Consider the following 5,474-nt stretch of genomic DNA (forward strand, 5'->3'; position numbering starts at 1 on the left):
AGTAATCAGTAGGAGTATCTGACCAAACTTTGTCAGGAATTTTGAAATCTAGAGATGCAGAAGAAGAACGGTTGACAATATAACAGGCCATATTTATCGCCTCTGCCCAAAAGTCATTTGTCAACCCTGTATTGGAGATCATACATCTTGCTCTCTCCAAAAGTGTTCTGTTCATACGTTCGGCCACACTATTTTGTTGAGGCGTCATCCTGACGGGGTAATGCCGAACAATTCCTTCATTCTTACAAAATTCATTAAATTCACCTTCACAAAATTTCATGTCATTATCTGTTCTCAACCGTTTAACATGTTTTCTTGTTTGTTTCTCAATTAAAAATTTTTATTGCTTGAAAGTTAGGAAAACATCATTTTTATGTTTAAGAAAATATATCCAAACTTTTCTTGAATAATTATCAATGAAAGTCAATATGTACCTAGCACATCTTTTAGAAGGAGCACGAGAAGGACCCCATAGATCTGAATGAATGTAATCAAGAGTACATTTTGTCTTGTAAATTGCTAGTAAACTGAAGCTGACTCTTTTCTGCTTCGCAAAAATACAATGTTCACAGAATTCCAATGGCCCGGTACTTTGTCCACAAAGAAGTCCTCTTTTGCTCAGTATGTCCAAATCTTTTTCGCTCATGTGCCCCAAACGCATATGCCATAGGTAATGTCTATATCTGACAAAGATGATGTTGAAACAGTAGCAGCACCTCAAACAGTAGATGCCTACAAAATATATAAAGTACCAGATCTATGTGCCTTCATAACAACAAGAGCACCTCGAGTGATTTTGAGAACTCCATCTCCACCTGAATACTCGCACCCAATAGACTCAAGAGTGCCCAAAGAGATGAGATTTTTCTTCAAATCTGGAACAAGTCTAACATCTGTGAGCGTTCTCACAATATCATCATACATTTTAATCCGGATTGTGCCTTTGCCAATAACTTTGCAAACAGCGTTGTTACCCATTAAGACAACTCCACGTTCAGTTGATTCATATATTGAAAACCAGTCCCTATTGGGACACATATGATACGAACAACTCGAATCTAAAATTCACTCACTATTAGACCTAAAATTATTTTCCGTTGTATAGAAAATGGTTCCATCATTCTCATCAGTTGCTATACTAGGTTCAGCGGATTCAGTATTTTTCTTAACAAATTTTTCTTTTTGCTTTTCTTTATTTTTCAATTTAAAGCAATTAGAGATAATATGGCCATTCTTTTTACAATGGTTGCACATCACATTTTTATGTCTGGACTTGGATCTATTTCTATTTTCTGTGTTTCTCTTTTCAGATCTATCCGGAACAAACAAGCCATCGGCTTGACTCCCACTAGTTTCCCCAATAATATCCCTATTTATCTGCTCTTTAGATTTTAATACAGATTTAATTTCTTGATATGAAATTGTTTACTTTCCATAAATCATAGTATCACGAAAATACTTAAAGAACTGGGGAAGGGAACACAAAAGTAATAGGGCTTGATCTTCATCATCAATTTTTGAATCTATATTCTCCAAATCCATAATAATGGAATCGAATTTATCAAGATATGAGAGTATAGATGTACTTTCAGATATCTGAAACATATACAAACTCTATTTCAAATATAGCCGATTTTCGACTGTTTTCTTCATATACAAGGTTTTTAATTTATCCCACATAGTCTTGACCGAAGTCTCCATTGCTACCTCACGCAATACCTCATTGGAGAGATTAAAAATTATGCTGGATCTAACTTTTTTATCCATATCGACGAAATCCACATCCTTTACATCTTTTGGCTTTTTCTCAATTCCTTGAATTACCAAGTCAACTCCACCTTGAACAAGAATGGCCTCCATCTTGAGCTGCCACATGCCGAAATTGATATTCCTGTCGAATTTTTCGACAACTGTCTTTGTTATCTTCATTGTTGCCACAAAATTTGTAACCTGAAATTTGTCTCAAAAATTGGTCAAACAAATATGCAAGTCTCGTGAGCGATCCCCACGAGATAAGCGGGTCCCACGAGATGAACGGACCCCATAAGGTGAGCAGGCCCCATAGATAAACGGGCCCCACTGGATGAGTGGACTCCACAGGATGGACGGGTCCCACCAGATGAACGGGTCCCACGAGATGAACCTGTCTTACAAAATATATCAACCAACTCTGATACCAGTTTGTTAGGACTGGCCCAGGAATAAACAAACTAAAGTTAGAATAAAATAGGCACTATAACCGACCATATAATGATTAGGCGGTAGACACCAGCCATACAATAATTAGGTGGTAAAACTGACCATATAAAGGGGTTGTGGCAACATAATAAAGACAAATAATAAAGCAAATAAAAGACACAGAAATTTACGTGGTTCGATCAAATTGACCTACGTCCATGGGTAAGGGAGGAGCAATATTTCTACTAAGAAGAAGAAATACAAAAATCGTAGGAAAGTGGTTCCTAGGCCAAAAGACACTTATAAAGGTTTAGGAAATATTCTTAAATACAAAATAAGATAGCCTAAAATATTTGACTACAAATGAGTTAGATGACTCAAGAAACTAATAGTCCATACAACTCTCTTGAGTGGTGCACTTAAAAACTTTCATAGGCCCTTCTATTTATTGGCTCTCCAAAGGAGCCTTCCTGCTGCTGGTTTCGATGTGGGATGAAAGGAAGAAAACTTCCTTACGCAGCATCTGATGTGGGACGAAGAATTTTTGCCACACAAGGTCAAACCTTGCGGCTCAACAAGTTGATGTCATGCCACTCTAAAACAAAGTTATTAAACCCGGTCTGTCTAAGCAGTTCAACAAAATAATCCAGGGAACCAGCCATTTAACTGGGTTGGATTGAAAGTTGGAGAGGATAATAAAGATTACTATTGAGAAGTCATGAACCCATCGCTTCAACTGGTGAACACCGAAACTAAATGGATTTAATCACAAGTTCAATAATTATATTTTCTTAACAATTATATTTTATTATATTATGACCCATTAGCTCAACCAAGTTACCGGGTTGATGACTAGGCTGGATTTAATTATTGTGCTCTAACATGTTTCAAAATAACGAATTTAATAAGTTGTAGCTTATGAATAGATGAAGTTCATAATTATTTTATTGTCCAAAAATATATTTGAGTTATTGGTGCCACGAGAATTGATTAAACAAACTATATTCATTTTGTCAAAATTGATGTTGTCTAACCCCGTTTGAGAAATTGATGTCAAAATTGATGTTGCCAAGAGCATTGATTAAATGAACTATATTCATTTTTGTCATAATTGAAGTTGTCAAATCCGCAACTTGTCGATTAAGTGGCAGATGAATGACATTTCTTCAACCTACCACAGTATTTCGACTTGTTGGTTACAAATTGTTAAACAATAAGTTTTCCCAAAAAAAAAACCTACAAATTGACTTCATCAGCTGTAGAATAAAATTAATTAGAATTAACATGGTACTTCCAAATTAATCATTTAAATCAGATATGGTGACGGAGAAGGATTGTACCAAAGCCATCTCTTTGATTCACCCTCTATAATTGCATGCTCTCCATCAGCTAACAAATTCATCATTCAATCGGATGCAAACTTTGGCATGGGATGGCCTGCCACTCAAATTATAGGCAACAATTCCCTCCTTTTCCTTCGAGGATCATCACATGCAAGGATTAGAGGCTTAGTTGGGAAGGCTATTAATCAACCTGATGCTCTCCGTAAGATAGCCATTATGGTCGAGCCAAGAATAGTTGCAGCCCTTCAGCAGTGGTCAAAAAAGGGGAGAATTGTAGCATTGCAAGATGCAAAGAAGGTAGACTAATATGCGTATAAAAAATATAGATCTAAATAATATTTTCTTGATGTAAGTTGTCATACTAATTTCAACTTTCCTGAAATCTCTCCCGGCCATCATTTTCCTTATTTTTCATTATTTTTTCATTGTCCTTGACAGTTACTTATGAAAATATTGGGAAGTAGATTTTCATTATTTTTTTTTGGCAGAAAGAGATTTATCAAAAAGTAACTAAAGTTTGACAAATAAGACACAGTTAACACATGAGAAATAAAGGAAAATGTAAAAGCAAAGCTTAGAAAATGTCTCATTGATAAGGATCATAATTTTCCCTTTCCCCTTCTATCCTTAGTCTTTATGTCACTTAGGCTTCAAAGAATAGTTGGACCTCCTTAGCCTTGCCATCTTCATCCCGATCTTCATCTCAGTTTGTTGAGCCGTAATACATAATATATTGTATGAGTTGAATTAGTCCACCAAGGGTCCCAAGGCCATTGGGAATCACGAGCCAGGGATCGAATCTAAGGAAAGCATATGAAAACCAAACAGCACCATTCACAAAATTAGCAAGCGACGATGAGAATGGCATGTATCTCACATTCTATCTTAATTACGCTGCACATAACAGTCAATGGTGAAAAGTACATCCCAACATTGAGGATTGTGTGCAAGACGCTGACAAATAATGACCTATTGCTACCATCCGGAGCCCTTAAGGCGATGATGATGACTATGGCCAAAATCACTTCTTCACCTGCAAGAAAATGGAAGATTTTTTTGTGTTTTTGCCAATTGGAATAGATGATGAACAAGGTGACAAAGATGGCCTCAATTATAAGTCCAGCACCGTTGATCGTTGAAACCAAAATGCTATCCTTCTTGACGATTGGAAGGCCATAGAACACCCACATTGCACAATTCAATGTTGTGGCAAGGTAGGGGTCTGGCTTGAAATGTTGAACAGACATGGCTTTCCCTATGTTTACGAATGTGGGCGTCGGGGAGACAAACATGCCAAAGGATATGACGTTTCCAATTACTCCTATGATGGTCCTTGCAAGTTCCTTGTGAGCCATCCCTGAATTTGTTAAGATGTTGTGAGTGGAAACTAAAAGAGTTAGAAGTCAACCAATTAAAATACCCAGAACTGCTTATCATGACGCCCTCCAGGTTAGCAAGCATGATGCATTAAACCAAAAAATAATAATAATGATGTATGTATTGCTAGTATGGACCAATTTTAATTTGCTTCATTCTTCTTGTGCTACTTAAATAAAAAAAATTATTTAAGATGACATTTTACTTTATACAAAATTACATATAGTATCAAAGTCTCTACTTTTTTGTATATAACATTGTCAAAATTTAAATTTGCCCAAAATGTTAGGTGTTCGAACTTAAAGATCATTGATTGACAAAGGTATATGACTTTAGTGAAAACGGAGTATAAAAAGATTTTTTTGGGGGGAAACTAAGAAGGTTTTTGATTATGGATGTTGAAATCATTAGAAGTGAACCTTGGTAATAAAAACCTCACAAGGTTAAGTACGATGAATGAAATATTTTTTTAGGGACTAATATTATTTTGCATGCACAGACTTTATACCATTTCCCACTTTGTACCCCCAAATATAATATGCTACACATTGCATCCTTTAACCTTTTCTGATGAGG

At 36.0% G+C, this 5,474-nt stretch overlaps 1 pseudogene; it reads right to left on the minus strand.

Moving 5' to 3' along the window:
• Positions 1-4,224: 4,224 nt before the first annotated feature.
• Positions 4,225-4,896, minus strand: LOC113693172 (bidirectional sugar transporter SWEET5-like; annotated as a pseudogene).
• Between the last annotated feature and the right edge of the window lie 578 nt (positions 4,897-5,474).

This window comes from Coffea arabica, chromosome 6c, assembly GCF_036785885.1.
Source record: "Coffea arabica cultivar ET-39 chromosome 6c, Coffea Arabica ET-39 HiFi, whole genome shotgun sequence".
NCBI classification, from domain to species: domain Eukaryota; kingdom Viridiplantae; phylum Streptophyta; class Magnoliopsida; order Gentianales; family Rubiaceae; genus Coffea; species Coffea arabica.